We start from the raw sequence: 13,008 nt of genomic DNA, 5'->3' as shown, positions 1-13,008 counted from the left end.
GGAGATCAACTACATGCAGCACTCAAGATGTGGGTTTACAAAGATTTTCTACAGTGGCAAAACAATGTCTTTGGTTGTGTTCTCAGTACCCTCCTGATATGGGTAAATTTGGCTGCAGCTGAACATTGAGCCAATGATGACAAAAGAGCTGCTAACTCAGCATGGCTTGGATTATTCTAAATAACCACAAAGTTGTTTTGGAGACACCCAAATTAAGTCCAGACAAGTTACTAGACTAACACAACATGGGATAATACTATGCAGAGATACATGCTTAAGCCCTGGAAGATAACTCCATTAATGGAGTTCACAGACTCCTAGATTTACAGTACTACACTCAGCTAGGTTGTCTACAATTACAGTGCATTGGATAAAAAGAACAGTCCAACAGTCTCCCCCATGCTTCTGAAATGTTTTCAGAATGATACCTCTCTTTTGAGTAGCTCTCCCCTCTACTTCCAAGACAGACAGAGCACTGTATGCACTGTGAACATCTCAATTATCAGTAAAAATCAGTGACTAACAAATTCTCCCCAATTTAAAACTTGTTTTCAATCACTGAGAAAATTTACCAGTACTCCATGTGAAGACCAACGCATAGCTGCTATGTGACAGCAGAGAATGAGAAGTATGAACTACTTCCTCCTCACCCAATGCCGCATGTCTTCTCCCTCCCCATGTACACCACTGATGCACCTCAAAAAATATTTATGAGTTCTCATTCAAGTACTTCAGCTGATAAATTTAATATCACATTCCCTGGGGTAAGCAAAAACTAAAATATTGCATTGGCCTTCGCACATGTGGAGATTATATTACTTTACAATGAAACCCAGCAAGCTGCATGTTACAGTTTTTACCACAATCTCCTTGGTAGGAATGTTTCAAATACATTGCATATGTGTGAATACAATATAAGCATACTGAAATGCTTTGAACGCTGTAATACATCAGACACTTGAGGGAGCAGGGAAAAAAAAAAAAAACAATGCTTTCACCTATCCTGGCTCTTAAGTCTGTGTAATCAGTTAAATGCTTCGTTTGACACTGGTGTTTTCTAGGCCCATACAGCGCTACTTAGCTAGCCAATGTACAAAGCAATTTTCTAAACAGTTGACTACTCAAACATATCCCCAAAACTTCCGCAAATTTTCTGGCTAATTCATTAAATAAGATGTCTCTGTGAAAGCAAGCAAGCAGACAATACCGCTCGCTCTGTGCGTTATAGCTCCGAGAAAAACAGATTAGAGCCACAGCTGTACAACAAAGCCCTTTGGTTTATGCAAACACATTTCTACATGCCGTAAAAGTCGAAACATCTGACTCATTTGGATTTTACAAGGCTACAATGCTGGAAAATATGCATAAAAATCGACAGCATTCAAAGGCATTAAAGAGTTTCAGTCCCCCATTTGTTTCCTATGTAGCCGGCTCGCCGGGATCACGGCAGCACCTGCTCCTATAACTCTCCGGGCCGCGGCAGCCCCATGGCCGCAGCGCTGCCGCCATCTTGTGGCGCAGCCGGGCAGCGCCGCGCCGCCATGGCGGGAGGGCCGCGAGCGGGGCCTTCGCCCTCTGCGCCCCACGGGCTGCGGCTCCAAAATAGTGCTTGGTTAAACACCCAGAGGCGACCGTTTACAAAAATAATGAAAAAAAATGGCAACCCAACTGATGCTGTCCGTGTTAAATACGCCTAAGTTGGTTGCGGGGGAACCGTGCGTACACGGGTTTGCCATAGTACCACAGTAACTGATGGGTCAAACTGCCTTCAGATTCATTCATCTGAGACTCCTGTATGCTTTATTTTTCAGAAATAAAGTAACTTCCTATGCTTAAAGCAAGGTTTAAGTGGTTGTGAATGTAGGGCAGTTCTATAGAGCAAGGCTCAGGCAAGCTGGGGCACACAGAAAATAAACACGCATCACCCTTTGTGAACATTTCCAAGTGATTTGCCTACCTCTGCATAGGAGCACAACGTCAGAGGTCAAATCTACTGTCACCACTTTTTACCACAAAACCATAGGTGGCTTTTTTATTTTTTATATATACATATAAAGCAGCCTGTGGAGGACTAGTTTGCTTACTAGTTGAGAGAATCTTTTACCCCCTTTTGCTACCACCAGCTGAAAGCTGGAAAGTAAGGGGTGACAGTTGTTCAGACTGCTGATCTAAATCCAAATCTCAATTAGATGCTCCATTTAAAAACAAACTTGCACATTTTTGGCAGCCTCAAACAATAACATTAGGCCCAAACTGTTACTGGGATTCAGAGATAATTTCTCTTAACTAAAAATTATAGCACAATCAGGATAATGTGACATTCTCTACACTCTGTTGCCCAGATTTTATTAGTTCAAAAGATAAAAACATTTAAGGTTCCCAGGACAGATGCATTAGCTAGTGCAAATGTAACTGATGCAATGAACTAATAGCAACAAAAGAGATCGGAATTGTGCAACTAGCATGTAATCACAAGCTGAAAAGGAAATATTTTCCAACTCACTTCAGAACAAAATGTTCCTTCATATTGCTTCAGCCTTCTTATGAATTTGCTGTGAGGAATTGTTTTCAGTTGTTGCAGTATGTGTGGCCATCCAGGACTTTTTTTTTTTTTTTTTTTAATAGAGATATATACACGTAAGTGGAGCTGAAAGAAATACTGCTTTTGTCTATAGGTCTGTGTTACTCTGAAAGAACAGCTATTACCAGTGTGCTGCTTGCCTCCTCTCCAAAAGGTGCCTTGTGAAGAGGCTACAGGTTGTGAACAGCTTGCCTGCAGATGCTGGCATTCTGGGGAACAGGGGATACTAAGCTGTAAGTGGGAAGGTGCACCTTCCTTCATGGAAGCAGGGAGTACATGCAAGAGAAGGAGAGGAGAGGAGAGGAGAGGAGAGGAGAGGAGAGGAGAGGAGAGGAGAGGAGAGGAGAGGAGAGGAGAGGAGAGGAGAGGAGAGGAGAGGAGAGGAGAGGAGAGGAGAGGAGAGGAGAGGAGAGGAGAGGAGAGGAGAGGAGAGGAGAGGAGAGGAGAGGAGAGGAGAGGAGAGGAGAGGAGAGGAGAGGAGAGGAGAGGAGAGGAGAGGAGAGGAGAGGAGAGGAGAGGAGAGGAGAGGAGAGGAGAGGAGAGGAGAGGAGAGGAGAGGAGAGGAGAGGAGAGGAGAGGAGAGGAGAGGAGAGGAGAGGAGAGGAGAGGAGAGGAGAGGAGAGGAGAGGAGAGGAGAGGAGAGGAGAGGAGAGGAGAGGAGAGGAGAGGAGAGGAGAGGAGAGGAGAGGAGAGGAGAGGAGAGGAGAGGAGAGGAGAGGAGAGGAGAGGAGAGGAGAGGAGAGGAGAGGAGAGGAGAGGAGAGGAGAGGAGAGGAGAGGAGAGGAGAGGAGAGGAGAGGAGAGGAGAGGAGAGGAGAGGAGAGGAGAGGAGAGGAGAGGAGAGGAGAGGAGAGGAGAGGAGAGGAGAGGAGAGGAGAGGAGAGGAGAGGAGAGGAGAGGAGAGGAGAGGAGAGGAGAGGAGAGGAGAGGAGAGGAGAGGAGAGGAGAGGAGAGGAGAGGAGAGGAGAGGAGAGGAGAGGAGAGGAGAGGAGAGGAGAGGAGAGGAGAGGAGAGGAGAGGAGAGGAGAGGAGAGGAGAGGAGAGGAGAGGAGAGGAGAGGAGAGGAGAGGAGAGGAGAGGAGAGGAGAGGAGAGGAGAGGAGAGGAGAGGAGAGGAGAGGAGAGGAGAGGAGAGGAGAGGAGAGGAGAGGAGAGGAGAGGAGAGGAGAGGAGAGGAGAGGAGAGGAGAGGAGAGGAGAGGAGAGGAGAGGAGAGGAGAGGAGAGGAGAGGAGAGGAGAGGAGAGGAGAGGAGAGGAGAGGAGAGGACGGTTGGGCCTGGATGTTCCCAACAGAAATATACCTGCTCAGGATACATCCCCCCAGTGCAAAATTCCTCCGTGATTGTATATGAATCCTTTTTGACTCGCTACACAAGCGGTTAACAAATTGTCCTGGTTTCAGTTAGCACAGAATTAATTTTCTTCCTAGTAGCTGGTGGAATGCTGTGTTTTGGCTTGTTTTGGCTTAGAATGAGAAGAGTGCTGATAACACCCCGATGCTTTAATTGTTGCAGAGCAGTGCTTATACTAAGCCAAGGACATCTCAGCCTTTGCTCTGTCCTGCCAACGGGCAGGCTGGGGGGTGCAGTAAGAGCTGGGAGGGGACAGACCCAGGACAGGTGACCCAAACTAGCCAAAGGGGTATTCCATACCATCTGACGTCATGCTAAACAATATATAGGGGTGGCTAGCCGGGGGGAGGGGGCCGGACTGCTCGGGGTTAGGCTGGGCATCGGTCAGCGGGTGGTGAGCAATTGCATTGTGCATCACTTGTTTGTACATACTATTATTACTTTCGTATTATCACCATTGTATCATCATTATTATTATTGTTATTATTATTTTGTTATTTTTTTTTTTTTTTTTCCTGTCTTATTAAACTGTCTTTATCTCAACTCACGGGCTTCACTTTCCATTTCTCTCCCCCGTCCCAGAGAGGGAGGGGGGAGGGGGAGCGAACGGCTGCGTGGTGTTTAGCTGCCGGTCGGGTTAAACCACGACAGTCTTTACCTGGATTGGCAGAAGACTCTCTGCGTTCTAAACGACTTGAATTTCTATACCATATTTTCACCTTCTCTACAGGGGCAGCTTGCACTGCTACTGCTCGTTTCTCTGACTTTGTTACAGGGTCTGCCACAGGGGTTGGAATGCCCTCTGCAGGGTCAACTTGCACTGCTACAGCTCGTTTCTCTGACACGGCCACAGGAGCTGGAGCGGCTACAGGAGCTGGAGTTGGAGCTGGAGCAGTTGCAGGAGCTGGGACTGGAGCAGCAGTAGGAGCTGGAGCTGGAGCGGCTTCAGGAGCTGGGACTGAAGCAGTTGCAGGAACTGGGACTGGAGTAGCGGCCGGAGCTGGAACTGGAGCGACTGCAGGAACTGGGACTGGAGCAGCTGCAGGAGCTGGAGCTGGAGCAGCTTCAGGAGCTGGGACTGGAGCAGTTGCAGGAGCTGGAGCTGGAGCGGCTGCAGGAGCTGGGACTGGAGCGGCTGTAGGAGCTGGGACTGGAGCGGCTGCAGGAGCTGGGACTGGAGTAGCGGCCGGAGCTGGAACTGGAGCGACTGCAGGAACTGGGACTGGAGCAGCTGCAGGAGCTGGAGCTGGAGCAGCTTCAGGAGCTGGGACTGGAGCAGTTGCAGGAGCTAGAGCTGGAGCGGCTGCAGGAGCTGGGACTGGAGCGGCTGCAGAATCCACCGTAGGGGTCACAGTGGCCGTTGGATCTGTCACAGGGTTTGGAGTGGCCGCAGGGTCTGTCACTAAGTTGACAGCAGTATCAATGGCAGCTCGATAGGCATGAGCCAGGCCCCAGCACGTTACAATGATTTGTGTTACTTTGGAACTGCCAGAATCATTACACCTTTTTTTCAAGCATTCTGCCAGTTTTTGAGGATTTTGCCATTGTTCAGGGGTGAATTTCCAACACACTGGGGGTGCCAACTGCTCTAGATGCCTGCCCATATCCACCCATACTCCCTGCCACCCACAACTATACTGCCTCCGGGCAGATCTCCGGATGAGCTTCATAAGTAGTTGTTTAACTTTAAGCAGAATCTGAAGTGCATTCATGAGGCAGAACAACAAGACTATGGTATTCTGAGTATTCCAGAAATATTCAATATCTTGGAGAGCTACTGTGACAAGCTCAGGGGATAAGAGGGTGGTGAAGGAGGAAGGCAGAGTGACCCAGGAGGATACAGGGGTGGTGAAGGAGAAAGGGAGAGTAAGCAAGTAAGGAAAAATATCCTCCCCTTTCCCCTCCACAGATTGACTCTCTAATGGAGAAAAACAATAGGTATAATTGCTAATAGTTCCCAAGATGCTGTTTCCAAAGTACAGAGTCCACGATGTTACTGAGTATAAATACCAAGTTAGAGTCATGACCAGATATCTTATCGTCTCATAAGCCATTGCTATAACACTTAGTACCATAATGGTCTGAAACCAGGGCCCGGAGAGGAGAAACAACACTACAGAGAGCAAATACGGAAAATAATGTACTATAATACTCAATTTGGAAAACAGGCGCAGCAGAGTTGAGATTAAAGCAATCAGCATCATGACAAGTGACTATTAAGCAGGTCTAATCCTTACACCAATTTTAGTTTAACACACTCTGATCAGATCTGCCGTTATCTCAACCTTTCGGGCCCCACGTTGGGCGCCAAAAAGACTGTCGTGGTTTAACCCGACCGGCAGCTAAACACCACGCAGCCGTTCGCTCACCCTCCCCCCTCCCTCTCTGGGACGGGGGAGAGAAATGGAAAGTGAAGCCCGTGAGTTGAGATAAAGACAGTTTAATAAGACAGGAAAAAAAAAAAAAAAAATAACAAAATAATAATAACAATAATAATAATGATGATACAATGGTGATAATACGAAAGTAATAATAGTATGTACAAACAAGTGATGCACAATGCAATTGCTCACCACCCGCTGACCGATGCCCAGCCTAACCCCGAGCAGTCCGGCCCCCTCCCCCCGGCTAGCCACCCCTATATATTGTTTAGCATGACGTCAGATGGTATGGAATACCCCTTTGGCTAGTTTGGGTCACCTGTCCTGGGTCTGTCCCCTCCCAGCTCTTACTGCACCCCCCAGCCTGCCCGTTGGCAGGACAGAGCAAAGGCTGAGATGTCCTTGGCTTAGTATAAGCACTGCTCTGCAACAATTAAAGCATCAGGGTGTTATCAGTACTCTTCTCATTCTAAGCCAAAACACAGCATTCCACCAGCTACTAGGAAGAAAATTAATTCTGTGCTAACTGAAACCAGGACACAAATCCATCTCTATCCTTAAGTAGTCTGGGAGAACAGATTGAGGCAGACCAATTCACCAAAGAATATGAATCCTTTAGTTAGTACTCCCCATTTCTGAAGAGGTTTAGCCCTTGTCATCCTTCTATGTAGACATCATGAAAGCAGAATCCTTTTGTGAAGACCTGGGAAAGAAGAGCAAAGTAACCTTGCATGCACTTAAAAGGAGCTTGTCACAAATGTGATGCTGAGCATATTAAAAAATTATTTACTTATTGACACTTTATTGAACAGCATTCCAACAATTGCTTTGCAGTCTAAGCAACAAATAAATGAAGTAAGCCTGTATTAGAAAAGGCCCTGAGAAATGCATGATGAGCACCTTATGCATCACAGGAACGGGTTCATGCCATGGCTCACATCGAGAAGGCCCACCTGGAGATACACAAAGATGGGGAGATTGCTCCAAGGTGGTGAGAGAAATTGTACGTTAAACTGCAAACAAGGAGTCAGGAATGTGAAGAACTATGGCAAAACTGAAATACAGATGGCATCCCATAGGCTTGAAGACCAGAAAAAATGACACTACTGTTTGCAATGATCAGAAAAGGATCAAGACAGGCTAGTGTTAAGAGGAAATATTAAAAGATGTCATGATGAGTTTGAAACAGATGGCTAGGTAGCCATGAGGAAAGAGTCAGATTAATCTGAGATTCTGATTTGGATATAAAACATGCACATGAAATTGAAGGGTAAAAGTCAGTCACTGCATAAGTGGGAATTGAATTTATATGTATTAAAAAGTATAGCAGCTTGCTAAATTCCATGCACATGAAAGTATCTTATATGTGTGCTGACAAACATTTTATTTTTCTACCCTGAAAGAAGCAATGCTGAAGAGTGTTACTTGAATATTGTCCACTCAAGTGGATGGAAGGAAAAAAAATATTTTTATATATATATTTACCATATCTTATATTGATATACAAACACCTTTCATATGTGGTATCTGAGGGTGTTTCATTTGTTGTGGATGAGTTCTACAGCACATGACCTCCATTCCCTTAAACACATACTCTTAAAATTAGAAACATTTCAGTATTTTTCCCCATTTGCCTTCCTAAACCTGTCCTAAGTATCTGCATTATGTTATCCAACACACTGGCTGCTAACAGTACAATCAATATAAAAGGTTACTTAGGGGGCATGGCTTTTTTCAACTCTGTCCTCAAAATACAAAGCTTTTTTTTTTTTTTTAATATATATATATATATATATATATAACTAGAATTTGAAGTCTTTCACTGTGGAAAGTATCTTAGAACCATTTGAATAGGGAATGAAAAAAAAAAAAAAAAGGAAAAAATTGAAGCATACTGGAATTATAACTTTTTGGAGCAAAAAAATCAGGAAATTTGCTTTAATAAACATTTGTCTGTATGTCAGCATAAAATATATTTTTTCAGTTTCATAACTTGAATGTAAAATTTTACAGGGCAGGAACTTCGCATACCAGACACTGGCCTAAATGCCTATTATTTCATTGCTGTTAGAAAAGAATATCTGACCACCTATTCATTGGTATTTTTACAAGAGTATTAAGGTATAAAGTAGTCTACTGATGTGCTTCAAACAGTAAAACTTATGATGATAATTTCAATAAGGCTACAGCAAAGATGAACAGAGTCCTGATATTTACTGAGCTAGAAAACTAATAAGAGTTTAAAAATAACTTCCAATCACTTAGGCAAGACAAAATCTAGGTTGATTTGCTCCACTTATTTTTGTATAACTCTGCTTTGTACCTAGTAATCTTTCAGCAATATGAAACATCAGGATTTCTTTTTAATAAACCAATCATGTACAAATAAAATTATATCAATTTGTAAATTTTAGGAAAATGTGATTATTTTCCTTATATAAAACATCCCCATTTTATGTAATACTGTACTGGTGGCACAAGTCCCAGTGAAAATATTTTAAATACTTTTGCTTAAATACTATAAAGTCTCCATAGCTGCTTTTGAACTGGAAGAGCAGGGGAAATAAATGCTCCTGCAAGTCAAGGTTACTCGCAAATTAGTTCTCACCAGTTCATATAATACTACGTGACCCAGACACTTTGGGGATTGAAAGAAGGAAGGAGAGTTACCAATGCTGGAAAGTTCAAAGGTCATGTTTTACTTCCATAAAATTATGGAATTATCGATTCCAGCAGCTACGTGAAGCAATCAACACGGATTTAGGATATTCCACTGGTGGACCTTCAATCAGAAATAATGCCAATGCATGAGAAAATGACTCTGTAGGATTGTTACATACGACAGCATACTAATTACATCATGTGTTCAATTGGGTTATAAGATCCTAAAAATAAACATTTGCTTGCTGACCAATGCCTGGGGAAAAAAAAATAAAGTCTAAAATTAACCGTCTTTACTTAACTGTCTAAAACTAATTGCCTATAACCTTTGAGAAAATTTGCCACTCTCGTTTTCCTTCAGGCTATGTAAATCAAGCCACAGCGCTGGGCTTGTCTACCACCCAGTATCCGGTTCAATGGCCAAACACAGTTAAAAATCCTCCTGAGATTTCAAACCCCAAACACATCCGTTCCAGTGTAGAGGGCAAAACTGACCAACAGATCTATGCTCAGAGATCCTTTTCAGCACTGGATGGGAGATCTTGGTAAGGCCTTCAGAAAGCGAAGCACATTGTCTGCACCAGCCTTAGCACAGCAGACACAATGGGGGCAGGGGCAGACAGCTGGGATAAGTCCTACAGTGCAACAGAACCAAGATGGTGTAAGCAATTCTAAATTAGCAACATTAAACAAGAAAATGTGTTTTGCACCTGTGTGTAACAGAAAGTGTTAAGGACAGTGTGTTTTAATACCAAATACATTTTTCTGCATGTGGGATTAATGCTCCCCAGCCATAACATACTTTCAGCATTATATAAGATTGGCATATGTACTTTTCCCTTGGCAGAGCAGGCAGAATAAACAATGCTGTCCAAAGGAAAGGGTGGAGCCCTCAGATGCGGGTGCACAGCACAGCAACTTGCTGACAAAGCCATGCCCATCCATCCATCTTTCCTATCTCCATATTTTGTGTAAAACTCAGCAGCATATTACACTGGGAGCTCCTGCTGTGAATGAGTTGTCCTGGCAACAAATCCCTCCCAGTGAGCACTCGGGTTCCCACTACGTTACAAGGACACCTACTTCCCCCCTAACCAAACTTGCACACAACAGCAGATCACTACCATTATGCCTGACTCTATGGGACTGAGATAGTAAAGCAGGGGCATCGCCATGGGAAAGTATGGATGACAAATGGAATTGGCTCCCCAAAAAGAACCACAGCCAAACCCACAACTTCAACACAGCAGGAGCTGTGCAAATGCAGGGCATGGGATGGGCGAGTATCCAGATGCTCAAGAGTTTATCTAAGACCAAGAGGCATGTACAGGACACAGAACCAGTACTGACCAGCTTGACATGCAGATGGCTCCAAAACAAAATGAGCTTTCCCAGTCACGATATTTTTATTTTGAATCCCCCATAGGCTATTGCCAACACTATCTAGGTGTCTGTACTTCACACCTTCAGTGATGTTAATTCAAGGCTTTCCTAGCTTCTTCCTACACTAATACAACCCAAGTTAAGAAATCTTACATTGCTGGAAGTTATCCATCCTTACGGACAGATGATCTTCCACATGTACGCCTTAACTCTGACTAGGGTTTTGTTCCCGAAATGCACTACCACTTGGATGTTTTTATAATAGCCAAACAGAAAATCGAGCAATGATACTGCCATCTAGCAGTGAACACATACTTTGAATTATTTTTCTCCATAAAAGATGTTAGCAGAAGCACAAATGGGAAAAACTTCAGGTATTACACAACAGACTACCGCATCCTGAGTGTATGAAGGCAATTAACATTCAGACAACTTCTGTGTAATTTTATTAAAGTTAAAGCTGATAACCTTTTTCCTCTTTCTTCTCAGTGCTATCCTTGCATTTTTCTCCTCCAAATGCAAATTAATAGTCCCATCCAAAGCTTCAATGTGGATTGGTACATGTGCTTCACACTGAAAGATCCCATCAATTTTTAAGTTGTACAAACAAATTTAATGTTGAGTTGGCCTCCAGTGAATTTGTTTCACTTAGAATGGCATAAGAAGATAAATCCTAACGTCATTTGCCCCTGCTAAAACAACCACAATTCTACCAAAAAGCTCCAAAACTTTAAGCAGGGTAGAGGAACCTCACGTGATTGTATATGTGCAGAAGGTAAATATTTCTACATGACTTAGTTGTTTAAACTCCCTTTGTAGTCTAGGGCAAAGTCTATCTCAATCAGGTATCGCTCCCTTTCATTCTCCTGTCATGTTAGAAGTGTTGTTAAAAAAAAATTGTTTTAGCCAAAACACAAACATCTGGAAGTGTTCAGTTAGCTTGCACAGGCTCAAAGACTTCTCAGATTTGAGCACACGAGTCCATGGATTTTATCTTGATGAATCTTCACCCACTGCCCCAGAGGAGCTTACTGGATTGCACATCAGTTGCTCCCAGTCCAAAGATACAAGGACTGGGCAGGACTTACTATTCCTATATATATATATTCTGGTACAGAAGCATCAACAGCTTTCAATCTCTGCAGCACACAGGCCATTGAACCCAGGTACCAAGCTCCAGTTTGGGATTCCAAATCCCACTGTAGATTTAGCTATGATTGAGCACAGGACCAAGGCAAAGCAAACCATAAATGTAACTGGACTGCCACCAGCAGTAACATTTTATATAGTTTTCTCTAGCATGTAGCAGGGAACATTATAAAAATGCCAAGGACAAAGATGCCTAAGTATTTCACGCATTTTCAGAAAAACCTAAATCCGTGGAAGATGCAGTCCCTTAAAACAGGGCATAGGAAGTCTACTTTGGTATGTGCCTACATACAAGTGATATACTAAAGGCTTATTAGCCAAACTAAACTGACAAAGTTTTGCAGTCTTTAAACTCTATTTAAAAAGGCATATTCATACAAGTTACACCATTTAGAAGCCTTTAGTGATCCAATGAGATCTGCAACCAAGGCTCTTACCTACAACAGAATTTAATTTCAATTATATGCAAAAAAAAAAAAGGTAATATTCATACACTTGTTGATACCAACTGTAACTTGTTACCAATTTACCCAATTTGTACCTCTACTTGCAACATGATTGGCATGTATGAAAGTGTCACGAAGTTGCATTTAACACCTTTACTGCGAAGCTGCAGACCAGAGTTAAGGTACCTAACTTAAGCAATAAATATGCTTCTTGCTTTTAACCAGTCTTGGAACATGTAAGAAAACTTGAAAGGCTACCACAGAAACCTCTCAGAAATCAGGTCACCCAAATCTAGCTACTGGGAAGTTGTCCAAGAGTGTCATTGCAAAAAAAATAGCAAAGCACCACATAAGATAAACCTTTAGTGAGAGCTGCAGTAAAGTGAATACACTTGCTGAGCCCAGCATCTAGATGCCTGCCTCTTCACTACACAAATGGCTGGGGATAAGAAGTAAAAGGGGCTACAAGCAATAATGAAAATTTAAGTTCAACAGCCCAAGAGGTAGATATGCATTCCAGCCTCCTCACTTGTACAGGTGCCCAGCCCCACATTGTCACTATACTCATGCCCTACTCACCAGTGTAACGGAGCAAATCCTTGAGCCCACTTAAGAGCTGCTCTTTGCAGAAAATGCAAGACATCCAAAACTCGCAGGAGAGAGGTGATCTTAAACCTGTTCCAATCCTGCCTCATTTCCATAAATGGAAAACTGACAAATGAGTTCTGTACCTTACCACTGTCAGTGAAACCAAGACACTGGACAAGTCACAGTTAAGCACTGCCTTCTTTGAGCAGTGATCTGAAAAATTTGTCTACCCTGACTGCCAAGAACTCCTGCACACCTGCAAGTGCATGTCAATCCTACTAACACAAAAGTAATTCCACCCACTATTTACTTCAAAACTGAGGGAAGGAAAATACACCTAGTGCCAAGTTAGTCTCGTGAAAAAACAAACAAACAAACAAGGTATTTAAAGAATTCCTGCAACATCTCAGAAGATTTGGGTAACAATTAAGGCAGTTCTCCTCACTTATTTCAGTAGAGGGAGCCAAAT

The 13,008-nt window shown here is 43.4% G+C and overlaps 1 long non-coding RNA gene across 1 annotated transcript in view; it reads left to right on the top strand.

Annotated features, from left to right (window-relative positions):
- The window catches only part of LOC311433800, a 371,170-nt gene that overhangs the window by 200,446 nt on the left and 157,716 nt on the right, over positions 1–13,008 (top strand). The gene's annotated exons all lie outside the window — the stretch shown is intronic.

Source organism: Aythya ferina (assembly GCF_964211825.1).
Source record: "Aythya ferina genome assembly, chromosome: 3".
Taxonomy (NCBI): Eukaryota; Metazoa; Chordata; class Aves; order Anseriformes; family Anatidae; genus Aythya; species Aythya ferina.
Note: the sequence above shows the minus strand (reverse complement) of the source record. Positions and strands in the feature narration are given on the sequence as shown.